The sequence below is a fragment of the Oncorhynchus nerka genome, linkage group LG2, assembly GCF_034236695.1.
Source record: "Oncorhynchus nerka isolate Pitt River linkage group LG2, Oner_Uvic_2.0, whole genome shotgun sequence".
NCBI classification, from domain to species: domain Eukaryota; kingdom Metazoa; phylum Chordata; class Actinopteri; order Salmoniformes; family Salmonidae; genus Oncorhynchus; species Oncorhynchus nerka.
In genome coordinates this window covers 36,445,973-36,466,173 of record NC_088397.1, presented here as the reverse complement: position 1 = coordinate 36,466,173, position 20,201 = coordinate 36,445,973, and the positions used below count along the sequence as shown (strand labels likewise).

The window sequence follows — 20,201 nt, the reverse complement described above, 5'->3', positions numbered from 1 at the left end:
ATTAATCGTTTCCACTCATGACTTGAGTGATTGAAATAAACCAACGTTTTGGAAATACATAACGCCATCTGACCAAATATCAAAGAATGTTAGCTATATGCAGTTAACTTAGCCAGAGACATACAGAATGATGGCAGGGAAAATCCCCAAAATCCAAAATATAAAGATTACAGGTGTCAGTCAGCTAGCGCGCTAGCAGTAAACCAAGGTTGTAAAAGTTACAAAACTCCCAGTCTTCTTCACAGAGAACATGCTGAAAAGTAGTGATGGGGAAACAAAGCTTCCTGAAGCATTGATGCTTTCCAGCCAATTGTGTCAAAAATAGGTTCATTACTCAAGGCTTTGAGCGAAACAGAATTTTGAACAGCCACATTATTATAGATGACGTCCTACACCGTAGCAGCGTAGCCTTTATGTCTTCTACTAAATCACTGGCCTTGATCAAGAACATCAAATCCATACTGCATTGTGGGTAAATTGACTGACTAACTGATTTATAAATAATAATGAGTAGTTATTTATGATGTATAGTGATTTGTAGATCAGTCAGTTGGCAATCGCCTGCAGCGTTGAACAAGCCCAATACCAAACCAATCAGGCTGTTCGATGAAATGATGCTTCAGGCGCCATTGATCACGTGCTGCTAATAAAGTCATACAGGCGTCAGCACACTGCTTTGAATGATTGTTTAGTGATTTGGACGCATGGCTCGTAGCTCCGGTATCAAACATAACATCCATATCGAAAAGTTGACAGAATATAAAGGAGCAAGCTGGTTGATTTTCTCTTTTGATTTGAGCCCACAGCAAGAAGGCACCAGAGCCTACCGTGCTAACGGGTTCCCACTAGATAACACAATCACACAGTTCATGAAAAACATGAGGTGAAGCTTGAGCTAGATATCAACCTAGCATGACCTTCCTAGATATCGAGCTAGTTCCTAGTCCCTTCCCTCAAGTCAGTGAGTCAACACAGGAAGGAGCAATGGATGGATAGTTCATTTATTTCCAAAGCTGCAATGATGGGACACACACAGTATGGATGAATGATCAGTAGTGACGGGATATAAATAGCACTCCCACAGCAATTCTACATAAATCTGACCTATAAATATACTAACAAAAAAACAGTTGAAATGTCTATCAAAGTTATCAAAGTTATTGTGATCCTATGGTGGATTTAACAATTCCTACTAATTTCTAATTTACTACAATAAAAATAAATACATTATTTCCATGTGTCTCATATTCACTACATCAGAATAAACTGTCATCCATTTTAGTATCAAAAATTATCAAATTAACCTGAAAGATTACTCAATGTCTCCCTCTGGTGGCGAAGGTATACGTATAAGAAGTATAATTCACCAAAACTAACAATACCGGGCTAATAAACTCGCTGGTGTTCATGAGTTTATAAAACATGTACTTTATACATTTGTCATAAATTGCCTGCATTGATGAGACACACAGTGTGGATGAATGATCAGTAGATGACAGAATAAAAATAGCAAACCTAAAGAAGATGCAATTTTCAGTTTGCTACCAAATTGAAAGAGGGAACCTTGGCATAAAACCCACATGGAAAACTGAGATTCGGCAAATACCATACAAAGAGAGAAGAGAGGCTTATTTGACGCCAAACCAACAACAGTAGTTACTAAAACACAAATTGCAGACCCACTACAGACCCTGGTTCAAATCCAGGCTGTATCATAACCAGCCATGATTTGGAGTCGCAAAGGGCAGCTCCCAATTGGCCCAGCATCGTCTAGGTTAGCGTTTGGCAGAGGCAGGCCGTAAATGTAAATAATCATTTGTTCTTAACTGACTTGCCTAGTTAAATATATTTTTAAAATGTAACTTCATTACACCGTTACACTGGCATACAAACTCAGTAGCACAGAGTTTATCATCCATATGACGTGAGGAAATACTGCATTGTGGGTAGTATGGAAGAGTTCACAAAAAAAGTGAATAAATATGTAATAACGAAAAAGCATAACTGTTTGTACTTATAGGTAACCATATCGTGTCTACAACTAGCTTACTAAGTCTTTAACCACAATGTATTGTTACACTGGTGAGTAAAAAATCATGCTCCCTACACTTTAACTTCTTGTCTGATGATAAAATATACATTTTACTCATCTGCGTTACCCACTCCAGTCAACAGATGGCGGTTTGGGAATTTAAGGTTAAGCTGTTGGCGTGACGTATAATCTAGTGGACGGAACGCTCCTTTCAACATCAGCAACAACAGTTAGTCAGACACCTGGGTAGCTTGCTAGACAAAATAGCCTAACCAATATTGCTCTTTAGACGCTTTAGTGTATTTTAGCCACTGTGTTTTAAACCCACTCCTGTCGTCTAGTTAGTTATCCGATTTAATTTCATATTTACAGTATTGTTATTAGTCAGCTAGCGGTCTGGTTAAGTTAGCATTAGCCTAGCTAACATCCTCGACCATGCGGTCACTAAGCTACTCTCCTGATGAAGAGGAGGAAGATATCACAGTAAAAGGAGAGGAGGAAGAGAAAGAGGGTCTGTGGCTGAACATTTTCGTGAAAGAGGAGAATGGAGAGAAGGATGTTACAATACAAAAACAAGTAGAGGGTGAGGCTTTTACAGTGAAAGAAGAAGAGAAAGACGTTTCAGTGAAAGAAGAGGGAGACGCGTTCAGAGTGAAAGAGGAGGAGGATGTTACAGTAAAAGGGGAGGATGAAGCAGTTTATAGAGTGAAAGAGGAGGGGGAGATGACTGTTACATCGGAAGAGGAGGAGGAAACTGGATATCTCGGCCCAGTTTCCCAAACGCATCTTAAGGCATCCAATGGTTCTAACAATGAATTTAGCCATACAATGGTTCTGAGAAACCGTTCCCGGATTAACACTAGTAAGTACTGTCTAAAAAACAGGCACAAACTCTGCAGTTGTTGAATTGATGTTTGCTGTTAAGGTGGAAATCTGCAATTGCTACATCCATATTTTGACTTTTAAATTATTTATTTTTAGCCATTGATTCTTGAAGAATATAACACATGCCTCATAAGCTTAGTTCAACTGTTGTACCCCATCAGAACCCCAAATAAGCTTTTTTTTACTATAATGTTTAGAAACAATGTAAATCAACACTGTATAGCCTCAACATGGTTAAAACTATAATGTTGATATGGATGGTCAGTCCTTGCATCCATAGGTCTGTCTATGAATTTGAGAGTAGTTATATTTCTCCAACCCTATAATCATTGTATTACCAAAACAGTGGTGGAATGACAGATTTGTTATTGTTTGATCTGCAGATTGCTGGGTTGTGTGGGTTTTTTAAACAAACAAAATGGCTGCCCAGAGACTTGGTTTGGTAAACAGTTGATGGATGGGGGAAGGAGAAGTGTAACCACTCTCAAATTCATAGAGAGCGATATTGTAGCCACCGTAACCCAACAACTAGCGACATCGTCAAGAAGTAAAGACATCTTGGCGTAACAGTTATAAGGTGTTGGCTTGACGGTTGCTGGACCCAGGTTTGAGTTCAGCTCAGGGCTACCCCCAGAATTCACTACACTATGAATACAAGGACTGGCCATAGGTAACTTTTATTGCCATTGCCAACTATGTAAAAACAATAGCCTACATAAAGCCAACACATGCAAACATGACATTCTGCAGGTAGAAAATATCCTGATAAAAATAAATATCCTAGAAATCACATTGGCTGCACATGGCCTGTCTACAACCAACTTGAAACATTGTATCAACTATCAACTGGGTCAGGAAACTCGGGTAGCAAGCTTGCAACATTGTATACAATATGCTCAGTTTCCTGCCCTCAGACTTTGTTTACTTGCTGTTTGGAGGTGAAGACAAATTACTTTGAGAAGCTCCACAACTCATTATTGGTGGTGCATTAGGACAATCAGAAATAATCAGGTATCCCCAAATGGGCACATTTATAGGCCTACATTTGTGTGCATGCCAGGTAGACTAGTCCTACTACAAAATGCGTAATCAGGTGTGCGTCCTTACTCAACATTGACAGGAGTTTTTCAAACAAAAGACTAAAGAATAAATTGACAAAACTGATGCATCTTGCGGGGTAAGGTCTGGGTGGTCTGTCAGGGGCCGTTTCATTTAGTATCCGTTTGGGTCGGTTGGGGGATGATTGTATTTCCCCATAGTATGTTGTACCGAAGTTGACCGACTGAAAGGGAGTGTAACTTTGATTATAATTACTCTTCCCTTAAGGAGGGAATCGAGGTTCAACACCTGTTTGTCCCCTCCCTTTCCTGGGTTGGTGAAGAGCGGTATTACATTTTAAGGAATAAATCCGAGCCTCACTCATCACCTGTGGACGGTGGTGCTTCCAGCGAGCCGTGGATTTAATAGTATGTTGTACCTAGTTTCCCTCCTTCAGGGAACAGTAGTTATAGTCATAACATGATGATTTGATAGTATGTTGTACCTAGTTTCCCTCCATCAGGGAACAGTAGTTATAGTCATAACGTTATGCTTGTCATATGATGAACTTCAACTTAAATACTGGATCTTGCTGTCGGACAGTTTTTTTGTATTCTGAAATGCACTCAAACTATGTATCATTTAGTGGCTCCTGATGTAATGCTGGGAAAACAGTTTTCATGGGCACAGAAATACTAAATAATTTCAAAGTTTGCTGAATCCAATGATTTTTAACAGAGTCATCTTGTAATCCAAGATGGCGTAGCATTAAGATGCGTTTGTTATAAATGGAATGTATTTTTAGTCTATTTTTGTATATATTTACATTTTACATTTAAGTCATTTAGCAGACGCTCTTATCCAGAGCGACTTACAAATTGGTGCGTTCACCTTAAGACATCCAGTGGAACAGCCACTTTACAATAGTGCATCTAAATCTTTTAAGGGGGGGGGGTGAGAAGGATTACTTTATCCTATCCTAGGTATTCCTGAAAGAGGTGGCGTTTCAGGTGTCTCCGGAAGGTGGTGATTGACTCCGCTGTCCTGGCGTCGTATTTCACTCTTAACATTTTAAAATTAAATATACCTTCCGGCAACACGCCTCACCCATTATGAAACGTATCTGCTATTTATTTATTTAGACCTTATAGCTAGAACCTCCATCAGCAGCTAGCCATTAGAAGCTAACCAGCTACAAGCTATTTAGTCATTATTATCCACTGCTAGTGGCCTTTACCTTTTTAGCTCAGACACCAGCCGCTTTTAGCCTGGATAATACCTGCCAGTCTGCACAGCGCGATATCAACCCTGAGCATATCGGACTGTTTTTCTCCACTAAATCGCTGTGTTCCTGCCGTAAGCTCTGGACCATTACACCGGATAATCGCAGCTAGCTAGCTGCCACCGAGTGGCCCAGCCCCGAAGCTAGCCTTGAGCCAGGCCCATCTCCCGGCCTGCTCAGTGGACCCTATAATCACTCGGCTACACAGCTGATGCCTCCCATACTTCACTAAGACGACTAGAAGCCACTACAACACCGGATTCCTGCCGTAAGCTCTGGATATTTGCACCGGATTGGCTATAGGGGCTAACACCCTTGTCCCGTAGCTAGCACCAGTTAGCCTCAAGCCAGGTGCATGTCCCGGCTAGCAAACAAAATGACTCCAACTACAATACCTCTTTTGCCAATTGGCCTGGACCCTGCCGACGCAATTGCGTCCGATGTGCCCTCAACCAGCCTTTGCCAGACGTTAGTGACATCCTTGTCCCGAAGCTAGCACCAGTCTGCCCATTCATCTCCAGTTTACCTGTTGTTGTTAGCTGATTACCCGCTGTTGTCTTAGCTAGCTCTCCCAATCAACACCTGTGATTGCTTTATGCCTCGCTTTACGCTTCATGCCTAGTCCCACTCAACATGCCTCAGAGAACTATTTTGTCCCACCTCCCACACTTGCAGTGACCTCACCTAGCATAACTGGTGCCTCCAGAGATGCAACCTCTCTTATCGTCACTCAATGCCTAGGTTTACCTAGGTTTACCTCCACTGTACCCGCACCCTACCATACCGCTGTCTGTAGTTGGAGACGTATCTCCCTCACTAACTTTAAGCATCAGCCATCTGAGCAGCTTATCGATTGCTGCAGCTGTTCACAGCCCATCTGTAAATAGCCCATCCAACTGCCTACCTCATCCATGTTGTTATTTACTTTTTTTTGCTCTTTTGCACCCCAGTATTTCTACTTGCACATCATCTGCACATCTATCACCCCAGTGTTAATTTGCTAGATTGTAATTACTTCACTACTATGGCCTATTTATTGCCCTTCCTCCTTACTCCATTTGTACACACTGTATATAGATTTTTCTATTGTGTTATTGACTGTACTTTTGTTTATCCCACGTGTAACTCGGTGATGTTGTTTTTGTCGCACTGCTTTTCTTTATCTTGGCCAGGCCGCAGTTGTAAATGAGAACTTGTTCTCAACTGGTCTACCTGGTGAAATAAAAAAAGTATTTACTTTATTGACAACACCCAAATGGATACTGTCATTAATGTGGTTCTTCAATAATTACACATAATTCTTAATACTGTAGCAAACATATTAAATAGGACATTCAAATGAGCCTTACAATTATAATCCAAAGTAGTGTGAAATGTACTCATAAGCAACCTGGAAATGGAGGTTACTCCCCTGAGTTTTCCCCCATTCACATTCAGAATACATTGTGAAGAACTAAAATCTTTGCTCACCATATTTGCTCCAGGCAGATATACTACATCCATAACTATCAGTTTCCTCATTAGCAAGGAGGAGTTTATGCAATCAAATTGCCTTCGTGCCGCAATTCTAGCGAACACAGAAAGGGGCCGATATTGGAGACCAAAAGTCGTCTGGCATACTGCTTAGTTTCAACAACCTGAATAACTTATTTCTAGTTTCTAATCTTAGATGTTACTACTAATGTGAATACAAGATAATGACTATTCTTGCTCATTTTAAGACAATATTCAAATCATTTTAACATTCATTACAGCCGTCAATTGTTGTACAACATCATGGCTACGCTATTGGCATCACCTTTTACAATGGATTTCCACTTTTGTGGGTCTTTAATCATCTGTCTGACTTTGTTGTTCACACAGGAGAGAGACGGGACTATTGTGGATCCTCTGGGGAGCCTCAACAACCTCATGATGCTGACAGGGCAGAGAAGAGTCTCTCCAGATCAGAACACCTCAGGAAAAGCCTGCAGAGACCCACAGGGAAGGGAACTCACTGCTGCTCTGACTGTGGGAAGAGATTCACCTCATCAGGCATTAAACTTCATCAGAGAACACACACAGGGGAGAAATATTATAGCTGTGATCAATGTGGGAAGAGTTTTGGTCGATCTTGCCATCTGACTCAACACAAGACAATACACACAGGTGAGAGACCGTTTAGCTGTGATCAATGTGGAAAGAGTTTTGGTCACTCTGGAGAGCTGACAGTGCACCAGAGAGCACACACGGGAGAGAAACCTTACAGCTGTGTTCAATGTGGGAAGAGTTTTGATCGATCTGACAATCTGACTAGACACCAGAGAATACACACAGGTGAGAAATCTTACAGCTGTGTTCAATGTGGGAAGAGTTTTGGTCGATCTTGCCATCTGACTCAACACAAGAGAATACACACAGGTGAGAGACCGTTTAGCTGTGATCAATGTGGAAAGAGTTTTGGTCACTCTGGAGAGCTGACAGTGCACCAGAGAGCACACACGGGAGAGAAACCTTACAGCTGTGTTCAATGTGGAAAGAGTTTTGGTCACTCTGGAGAGCTGACAGTGCACCAGAGAGCACACACGGGAGATAAACCTTACAGATGTGTTCAATGTGGGATGAGTTTTGGTCGATCTGGCCATCTGACTAGACACCAGAGAATACACACAGGTGAGAAATCTTACAGCTGTGTTCAATGTGGGAAGAGTTTTGGTCGATCTGGCCATCTGACTAGACACCAGAGAATACACACAGGTGAGAAATCTTACAGCTGTGTTCAATGTGGGAAGAGTTTTGGTCGATCTAGCCATCTGACTAGACACCAGAGAATACACACAGGAGAGAAATCTTATAGCTGTGGTCAATGTGGGAAAAGATGTACAACATCTGGCTCTTTGACTCTACACCAGAGAACACACAGGAGAGAAATCTCATAGCTGTGATCAGTGTGACAAGAGATACTCTGATAAAAGATCTCTGATCAAACATCAGAAAATACATACATGAAGGTGTTGTTTCGTGATATCAATGAAATGATGTCACAATATAGAATATTTAAACATTGTAGTAGGAGTATTTTTAAGGAATTTCACAATGTAGAACCCTAAACGTTTGCCTCATTTAATTGATTTCAGCGTAATATGGATATTAGCCTCGGGGGAAATCCAGGCTCTGAATTGAAAGAGTACTATTTATGTGACTTAACAAAAATTGATTCACAAAAAAAGAGCTGTGTTACACTTATCATGTTGGTGACCCGCTTGAATCAAAATACAACACTTAAATGCAGCTAGCTGTTTTCTACAAATTGTCCTCTAACCAGTGATGTACACATTATTCCCAGATTCCATGTTTTTGAGCTGTTAATTTTAACAGGACGTGCAACGTCATCTCCCTCCTCTCGGCACAATTGATTTCAACATGATATCGAGGAGTGATGACAAATAAGTGTTGCGTTCCTTTGTTTAGCGACCCCTAAATTGAAATGCATCACTCCAAAATGTAGCTGACTGTCTTCGGCAGGTTGTCCTCTAACCAATGAGCTAAAAGATCTCCTATTTCTGTGTGTTTTTTTAGTTGTTAGTTTCAACAGCATGTACAACCTGATTTCCCCTCTAATCGATATCAGTGATTTATTGTTACTTGTCAAAACCACAGCGTTTTTTATGCTTGTGTCCATGGTGAGGACAACTTGGTTTCTGATTGTCTCAAGGTGTGGCAGTCAAAAGTTTTGTTTTGCGTTTAGCCAGTGAGTTGGCATGGATCTTTTTTTGACTGCACGTTTTTCCGTTTTGGAGATGAGTTTTGTTTGGGCTCGTTCCAAGTGGACGAGAGTTCTAGAAGCAAGTGAGTTTTAGGAAGATGAGAGTTCTAGAAGTGAGTGAGTTTTAGGAAGGGAAAAAATAAACTTTTCTTGTTTTTAATAGGCAGAAGATACCATATTTAAATTGATGAAGGTGAAGCATTGTAGTTGATTAGAATGTGAAATGGAAGTTGTTTTCTGTTGGTGGTGAGCATTCTCTTAACCTGTTATGACTAGACGTTCCGCTACATCCCGATGAAATTGCAGAGTGCGAAATTCAAAGAAATTATTTGAAATATTTAACTTTCAAAAAATCACAAGTGTAATACATCAAAATCAAGCTTAATAATTCAGCCACCGTGTCAGCTTTCAAAAAGTCTTTACGGCGAAAGCAAACTAAGCGATTATCTGAGGACAGCGCCCCATCATACAAATGCATGACCAATATTTTTCAACCAGGGAGGTGCGACACGAAAGTCAGAAATAACAATATAATTCATGCCTTACCTTTGAAGATCTTCTTCTGTTGTCACTCCAAAATGTCCCAGAAACATCACAAATGGTTCTTTTGTTCGATAAATTCCTTTGTTATATCCCCAAAATGTCCATTTATTTGGCGCGTTTGATTCAGAAATACACCCGTTCCAACTCGCCCAACATGACTACAAACAAAGTTACCTGTAAAGTTGGTCCAAACATTTCAACTAACTTTCCTAATCCTTCCTCAGGTATCCTAAAACATAAATGATCGATCAAATTTAAGACGGAATATACTGTGTTCAATAGCGGATAAAATTAACGTGGAGTGGGCTCCAGGTCGCGCGCAAAACACAATAGAGTCCACTTGGCTTGACACTCCGAGAACAGCTGTACTTCTTCATTTCTCTATAGAAAAACATCAACCAATTTCTAAAGACTGTTGACATCTAGTGGAAGCCATAGGAACTGTAACCATGTGCCTCATAAATATAGTTTCCCATAGAATGTATTTTGAAAACACAGTGACCTGAAAAAAAATGTCCTGCATGGTTTGTCCTCGGGGTTTCGCCTGCCAAATAAATTATGTTATACTCACAGACATTATTCAAATAGTTTTCGAAAATTCGGAGTGTTTTCTATCCAAATCTACAAATAATATGCATATCCTAGCTTCTGGGCCTGAGTAGCAGGCAGTTTGGGCACGCTTTTCATCCGGATGTGAAACTACTGCCCACTAGCCCAAAGAGGTTTAAGGTGTTTACAGTCTTTGGTTTTTCCATTTATGTTTTGAGGTTGGACTTTATAGCCCGTTAGCACGTAGGGAACACTGATTGGTGTCACCTCATTCGTCAGTATGTGTTACACCTGTGCTGGCTTGTCCATCTCGTTACTCGGAAGGTGTTTCACCTGAGCTGGTCCAGGTTCTATTTTAGAGTGTCTGGTGCTCCAGTGCTCCAGTTGTCTTGATAGATGTGGAGTGTCAACAACTTTAGTTGCGCTACCCTTTTGGTTTGCTTCCTGTCTTTAAGTTTGTTGTGGGTTTTTCTTTTGTTTGCCTCTTCTTGGGCAGATTTAGTGGGTATCATTTATGTCCCAGTTGTTAACAGTCAACTTTCAGTGGACACCGTGAGAGCAAGATTGTTATAATACTTTTATTGCATCAAATGGTTGTTTTATGCAACAGAATAGAGGGTTCTTAGAACTATTGTGTCTGTGTGTTCTACTGAGGATAGGCCTCTGGGAGATAACTGACAGGAGATTGTTAAGGGAATTTTTATCAATAATGACTAATTATGTATAAATTTCAATCAGGACTGACTAATCAGAATACTATTATGTTACTGTATATGTACTAATCAGAATACTATTATGTTACTCTATATGTATGAATTTTCTTTTTAATCTTAGTACTGAATATAATGTGTGCAAATATAATCAAGAATTAGAACAATGACTGTCTGTACCATGGTAGAATTGAATGAACTCATAGCCAGACTGGCTAGAATGCTTATCTACACCAGATGTCCTGAGCTCAAGTCATATATCATCTTAATAGGGAAAGACGATGTAAGAACCGTACAGCCTTTGTATTAGAGCGGAGATGGCACGGGTTGGTGCTGAAACTAATGACGTCATTTTCAGTTTATAACCTGTGGTAAAATTTGTAAGGAGGAGTACTCTCGTGAATAAAATGGGCACTGTCCATTACTATACAATAAGGGTCTTACAAATCCTTATGAATTGACAGTGTTTCATTTTAATTGGGTGTTAAAACATAGAGCAATTTAATTCCTGCAACAGAGATTTACAATGTCTTTTGGGTGATTAAAACCTAAAGAGAGCACATTCCAGAGCATGAATTAATGTTTCTGTTCTGTATGGTACCAGGGAGAGATGACCCCAGGTTCTCTACATAAAGAGTACTGTTTTTACAGCAGATACCTATAATTCTCAGCAGACAGTATCTTTCATACAAATCTTAATCTTGTGACCCATTCTATACATCTGTTGTTCGTCATACATGGTTGAAAGGGGTGTATCTTGGCTGTAAAATACCTTTGTACTTTTGTCTCGGGGCTCTCAACGAATCATCTGGGGGTGATTCGTCGACCAGCCATCATTTATCATAGATCACTCAATTTATTCACTTTATATATGTTTGTTGTATTGCCCTGCTCCCTTATTAAGTGAATAAAGATTTAATTTAAGAATAACTCTGACTTCTGCATTAAGTTTGTCTCATTGGATATTAAAGTAATTAACAAACCACATTTGGCGATGGGGACGTGAATCTTGACTTGGTGACTGACGACCTGGGTAAATGACCTGGCTCCAGACAACCTGGCTAAATGGAGCACGCGAGATCCTTCTAACCTGTACCCCATTCTAGAAGTATTGAAATATGTAAATTTATGAGTTGCATTATCCTAGGAATTAACCATGACATAGAAATGTAAAAATATTCCTGCAGGTTAAAATATTGTTGAAAAACAACTAATTGATTAGGTACGTTTGGAAATAGCATTGTGTGACTGCGATATGAGAGTTGTGTGACTGAGTCTTAATCTGAAGTTTGGATAGTAACAGATCCTCACAGAGATCTATAGTTCCTCACAGAGATCTATAGTTCCTCGCAGAGATCTATAGTTCCTCGCAGAGATCTATAGTTCCTCGCAGAGATCTATAGTTCCTCGCAGAGATCTATAGTTCCTCGCAGAGATCTGGACTGTCAAAATAGCAGGATGATGTCCTCACCCCTGCCTCGCCTCTACCTCGGCTAGGCCTTATTCTCTTTTTGTCTATATCCATTCCATGGACTTCATTCATTTCTGAGAAGATAATTAGCACACATTTGTATGCTAATGGTTTTCAGTTTGTATTGACTGCTATGTAGGTTTGAGTTTATTTTATTTTTACAGGGACAGTGCACATTAATCAACGTTTCAGTAAAAGTGCCGGTTTTAGCCAGCCGGCTAATTTTCAACCGCAGTCCCTGGGCAGGTTATTAAAAACTATTACAATATAGACGATCATTGAGCAGGGAGCACACGCAGAGCAACATAGGACAAGCAACATAGAACAAAAATCAGCAAGAGAAAATTCTTAAAAGCAACAAAGTGTTTCCACACCTCACAAGCTAAAGACAACATGGAAAGCGGCAATACACAGTTAGGGATTATGATCACAAATCTGATTGACCTTTAGACATGTCTTCATGTTTTTTGTGAAAGTGTGATATGTGGTGCAGTTACAGTGGGGAGAATTATTTGATAGACTGCCACCGATTCTGCAGGTTTTCATACTTACAAAGCATGTAGAGGTCTGTAATTTTTATCATAGGAACACTTCAACTGTGAGAGACGGAATCTAAAACAAAAATCCAGAAAATCACATTGTATGATTTTTAAATAATTAATTTTCATTTTATTGCATGACATAAGTATTTGATACATCAGAAAAGCAGAACTTAATAGTTGGTACAGAAACCTTTGTTTGCAATTACAGAGATCATACGTGGTAGAAAATGCAATTGATTAAAATACTAAATACTGGAATTATCCCCCTACACATGTACTGCACTGGAATTATCCCTCTACACATGTACTGTACTGGAATTATCCCTCTACACATGTACTGGAATTATCCCTCTACACATGTACTGGAATTATCCACATTGATGGGACAGTAGTGGAGAGGGTAGTAAGTTTTAAGTTCCTCGGCGTACACATCACAGACAAACTGAATTGGTCCACCCACACAGACAGCATCGTGAAGAAGGCGCAGCAGCGCCTCTTCAACCTCAGGAGGCTGAAGAAATTTGGCTCGTCACCAAAAGCACTCACAAACTTCTACAGATGCACAATAGAGAGCATCCTGTCGGGCTGTATCACCGCCTGGTACGGCAACTGCTCCGCTCACAACCGTAAGGCTCTCCAGAGGGTAGTGAGGTCTGCACAACGCATCACTGGGGGCAAACTACCTGCCCTCCAGGACACCTACACCACCCGATGTCACAGGAAGGCCATAAAGATCATCAAGGACAACAACCACCCGAGCCACTGCCTGTTCACCCCGCTATCATCCAGAAGGCGAGGTCAGCACAGGTGCATCAAAGCTGGGACCGAGAGACTGGAAAAACAGCTTCTATCTCAAGGCCATCAGACTGTTAAACAGCCACCACTAACATTGACTGGCTGCTGCCAACACACTGACTCAACTCCAGCCACTTTAATAATGGGAATTGATGGGAAATTATGTAAAATATATCACTAGCCACTTTAAACAATGCTACCTAATATAATGTTTACATACCCTACATTATTCATCTCATATGTATATGTATATACTGTACTCTATATCATCTACTGCATCTTTATGTAATACATGTATCACTAGCCACTTTAACTATGCCACTTTGTTTACATACTCATCTCATATGTATATACTGCACTCAATACCATCTACTGTATCTTGCCTATGCCGCTCTGTACCATCGCTCACTCATATGTCTTTATTTACATATTCTTATCCCCTTACACTTGTGTCTATAAGGTAGTAGTTTTAGAATTGTTAGCTAGATTACTTGTTGGTTATTACTGCATTGTCGGAACTAGAAGCACAAGCATTTCGCTACACTCGCATTAACATCTGCTAACCATGTGTATGTGACAAATAAAATTTGATTTGATTTGACACATGTACTGTACTGGAATTATCCCTCAACACCCTTTACACATGTAATGTACTGGAATTATCTCTCTACACATGTACTGTACTGGGATTATCCCTTTACACATGTACTGTACTGGGATTATCCCTCTACACCCTTTACACATGTACTGTACTGGAATTATCCCTCTACACGTACTGTACTGGGATTATCCCTTTACACATGTACTGTACTGGGATTATCCCTCTACACCCTTTACACATGTACTGTACTGGAATTATCCCTCTACACCCTTTACACATGTACTGTACTGGAATTATCCCTCTACACCCTTTACACATGTACTGTACTGGAATTGTCCCTCTACACCCTCTACACATGTACTGTACTGGAATTATCCCTCTACACCCTTTACACATGTAATGTACTGGGATTATCCCTCTATACCCTTTACACATGTACTGTACTGGAATTATCCCTCTACACCCTTTACACATGTACTGTACTGGAATTATCCCTCTACACATGTACTGTACTTGGATTATCTCTCTACACATGTACTGCACTGAAATTATCCCTCAACACCCTTTACACATGTAATGTACTGTAATTATCCATCTACACATGTACTGTACTGGAATTATCCCTCTACACCCTTTACACATGTACTGTACTGGAATTGTCCCTCTACACCCTCTACACATGTACTGTACTGGAATTATCCCTCTACACCCTTTACACATGTAATGTACTGGAATTATCCCTCTACACCCTTTACACATGTACTGTACTGGAATTATCCCTCTCACCCTTTACACATGTACTGTACTGGAATTATCATTCTGCACGCTTTACATGTGTACTGTACTGGAAATATCCCTCTACAATGTACTGGGATTATCTCTCTACACATGTACTGCACTGGAATTATCCCTCAACACCCTTTACACATGTAATGTACTGTAATTATCCATCTACACATGTACTGTACTGGGATTATCCCTCTACACCATTTACATATGTAATGTACTGGAATTATCATTCTGCACGCTTTACACGTGTACTGTACTGGAAATATCCCTCTACAATGTACTGGGATTATCTCTCTACACATGTACTGCACTGGAATTATCCCTCAACACCCTTTACACATGTAATGTACTGTAATTATCCATCTACACATGTACTGTACTGGGATTATCCCTCTACACATGTACTGTACTGGGATTATCCCTCTACACCATTTACATATGTAATGTACTGGAATTATCCCTCTACACCCTTTACACATGTACTGCACTGGAATTATCCCTCTACACATGTACTGCACTGAAATCATCCCTCAACATCCTTTACACATGTAATGTACTGTAATTATCCATCTACACATGTACTGTACTGGAATTATCCCTCTACACCCTTTACACATGTAATGTACTGGAATTATCCCTCTACACATGTACTGTACTGGGATTATCCCTCTACACATGTACTGTACTGGGATTATCCCTCTACACCCTTTACACATGTACTGTACTGGAATTATCCCTCTACACCCTCTACACATGTACTGTACTGGAATTATCCCTTTACATATGTACTGTACTGGAATTATCCCTCTACACCCTTTACACATGTATTGTACTGTAATTATCCCTCTACACATGTACTGTACTGGAACTATCCCTCTACACCCTTTACATATGTACTGTACTGGAATTAACCCTCTACACCCTTTACACATGTACTGTACTGGGATTATCCCTCTACACATGTACTGTACTGGAATTATCCCTTTACACATGTAATGTACTGGAATTATCCCTCTACACATGTACTGTCCTGGAATTAGCCCTCTACACATGTACTGCACTGGAATTATCTCTCTACACATTTATCCCTCTACACCCTTTACACATGTACTGTACTGGAATCATCAATCTACACATGTACTGTACTGGAATTATCCCTCTACACATTTACTGCACTGGAATTATCCCTCTACACATGTACTGCACTGGAATTATCCCTCTACACATTTATCCCTCTACACCCTTTACACGTGTACTGTACTGGAATTATCCATATACACATGTAATGTACTGGAATTATCCCTCTACACCCTTTACACATGTACTGTAATGGAATTATCCCTCTACACATGTACTCTACTGGGATTATCTCTCTACACATGTACTGCACTGAAATTATCCCTCAACACCCTTTACACATGGAATGTACTAGAATTATCCCTCTACACATGTACTGCACTGGGATTATCCCTCTACACATGTACTGTACTGGGATTATCCCTCTACACCCTTTACACGTGTACTGTACTGGAATTATCCCTCTACACCCTCTACACATGTAATGTACTGGAATTATCCCTCTACACCCTTTACACATGTACTGTACTGGGATTATCCCTCTACACATGTACTGTACTGGAATTATCCCTTTACACATGTAATGTACTGGAATTATCCCTCTACACATGTACTGTCCTGGAATTAGCCCTCTACACATGTACTGCACTGGAATTATCTCTCTACACATTTATCCCTCTACACCCTTTACACATGTACTGTACTGGAATCATCCATCTACACATGTACTGTACTGGAATTATCCCTCTACACATTTACTGCACTGGAATTATCCCTCTACACATGTACTGCACTGGAATTATCCCTCTACACATTTATCCCTCTACACCCTTTACACGTGTACTGTACTGGAATTATCCATATACACATGTAATGTACTGGAATTATCCCTCTACACCCTTTACACATGTACTGTAATGGAATTATCCCTCTACACATGTACTCTACTGGGATTATCTCTCTACACATGTACTGCACTGAAATTATCCCTCAACACCCTTTACACATGGAATGTACTAGAATTATCCCTCTACACATGTACTGCACTGGGATTATCCCTCTACACATGTACTGTACTGGGATTATCCCTCTACACCCTTTACACGTGTACTGTACTGGAATTATCCCTCTACACCCTCTACACATGTAATGTACTGGAATTATCCCTCTACACCCTTTACACATGTACTGTACTGGAATTATCCCTCTACACCCTTTACACATGTACTGTACTGGAATTATCATTCTGCACGCTTTACACGTGTACTGTACTGGAAATATCCCTCTACAATGTACTGGGATTATCTCTCTACACATTTACTGCACTGGAATTATCCCTCAACACCCTTTACACATGTAATGTAATTATCCATCTACACATGTACTGTACTGGAATTATCCCTCTACACATGCACTGTACTGGGATTATCCCTCTACACATGTACTGTACTGGGATTATCCCTCTACACCCTTTACACATGTAATGTACTGGAATTATCCCTCTACACCCTTTACACGTGTACTGTACTGGAATTATCTCTCTACACATGTACTGCACTGAAATTATCCCTCAACACCCTTTACACATGTAATGTACTGTAATTATCCATCTACACATGTACTGTACTGGAATTATCCCTCTACACCCTTTACACATGTAATGTACTGGAATTATCCCTCTACACATGTACTGTACTGGGATTATCCCTCTATACCCTTTACACATGTACTGTACTGGAATTATCCCTCTTCACCCTTTACACGTGTACTGTACTGGAATTATCCCTCTACACCCTTTACACATGTACTGTACTAGAAATATCCCTCTACAATGTACTGTGATTATCCCTCTGCACATGTAATGTACTGGAATTATCCATCTACACATGTACTGTACTGGGATTATCCCTCTATACCCTTTACACATGTACTGTACTGGAATTATCCCTCTACACCCTTTACACGTGTACTGTACTGGAATTATCCCTCTACACATGTACTTTACTGGGATTATCTCTCTACACATGTACTGCACTGAAATTATCCCTCAACACCCTTTACACATGTAATGTACTGTAATTACCAATCTACACATGTACTGTACTGGAATTATCCATCTACACCCTATACACATGTAATATACTGGAATTATCCCTCTACACCCTTTACACATGTACTGCACTATAATTATCATTCTGCACGCTTTACACGTGTACTGTACTGGAAATATCCCTCTACAATGTACTGGGATTATCCCTCTACACATGTACTGTACTGGGATTATCTCTCTACACATGTACTGCACTGGAATTATCCCTCAACACCCTTTACACATGTACTGTACTGGAATTATCCCTGTACACATGTACTGCACTGGAATTATCCCTCTACACATTTATCCATCGACACCCTTTACACATGTACTGTACTGGAATTATCCATCTACACATGTACTGTACTGGAATTATCCCTCTACATAATGTCTGCACTGGAATTATCCCTCTACATATGTACTGCACTGGAATTATCCCATTGACTGGCAGAAACTTGCTGTTTTTTTATTGGGCCAACAAAGCTTGCTCAGTGATTTTTGTGATTGGTTACATTTCAGTCATATGTGCATCAGTGGCAAGAAAAAGTATGTGAACCCTTTGGAATGACCTGGATTTCTGCATAAATTGGTCGTCACATTTGATCTGATCTTCATCTAAGTCACAACAATAGACAAACAGTGTGCTTAAACTAATAACACACAAATTGTGTTTTTCTTGTCTATATTGAATATATCATTTAAACATTGACATTGTAGGTTGGAAAAAGTATGTGAACCCATAGGTTAATGACTTCTTCAAAAGCTATTTGGAGTCAGGAGTGAGCTAACCTGGAGTCCAATCAAGACGAGATTGGAGATGTTGGTTAGAGCTGCTGTAAGGGTTTTCCTGTGGTGAAGTAGAGGCGGACCAAAATGCAGCGTGGTGGTTATTCATGTTCTTTAATGAAGGAACTATACATGAAATAACTAACCAAACAATAAATGTGCGAAAACCAAAAACAGTCCTATCTGGTGCAAACACAGAGACAGGAACAATCATCCACAAAACCCAACACAAAACAGGCTACCTAAATATGGTTCCCAATCAGAGACAATGACTAACACCTGCTTCTGATTGAGAACCATATCAGGCCAAACATAGAAATAGACAAAACCTAGAAAAACAAACATAGACTGCCCACCCAAATCACGCCCTGACCATACTAAATAAATATAAAACAAAGGAAATAAAAGGTCAGAACGTGACAGCTGCTTTGCCCTATAAAAAAATGCTCACAAAATGTGAGTTTGCTATTGAACTATGCCTTGAACAAAAGAGATCTCAGAAGACCTAAGATTAAGAATTGTTTACTAGCATGAAGCTGGAAAGGGTTACAAAAGTGTCTCTAAAAGCCTTGATGTTCATCTGTCCACGGTAACACAAATTGTCGATAAATGGAGAAAGTTCAGCGCTGGGAGTGGCCGTCCTGCATGACAGCAAGAGTTCAGTGAGGTTAAGAAGAATCCTAGAGTGTCAGCTAAACACTTACAGAAATCTCTGGAACATGCTAACATCTCTGTTGACGATACATAAAACACTAAACATGAATGGTGTTCATTGGAGGACACCACAGAAAAAAACACTGCTGTCCAAAAAAAACATTGCTGCACGTCTGAAGTTTGCAAAAGTGCACCTGGATGTTCCACAACGCTACTGGCAAAATATTCTGTGGATAAATTAAACTAAAGTTGAGTTGTTTAAGAAGGAAAACACAACACTATGTGTGGAGAACAAAAGACACAGCACACCAACATCAAAACCTCATCCAAACTGTAAAGTATGGTGGCGGGAGCGTCATGGTTCGAGGCTGCTTTGCAGCCTCAGGACCTGGACAGCTTGTTATCATTGATGGAAAAATGAATTCCCAAGTTTATCAAGACATTTTGCTGGAGAATGTTAGGCTATCTGTCCGCCAATTGAAGCTCAAGTTGGGTGATGTAACCAGGAAACAACCAAAAACACAGAAGTCATCACCACCACCTCCCACAAGTTAATTGTCATTCAGCTTCTCAATAGGAAGAGCATTAGCAATACGCCCTGTCTGGTAAC

General features: G+C 40.1%; 1 pseudogene; it reads left to right on the top strand.

Moving 5' to 3' along the window:
* Positions 1-11,714, top strand: part of LOC115134870 (zinc finger protein 501-like) — a 252,074-nt pseudogene extending 240,360 nt beyond the window's left edge.
* Positions 11,715-20,201: the final 8,487 nt, after the last annotated feature.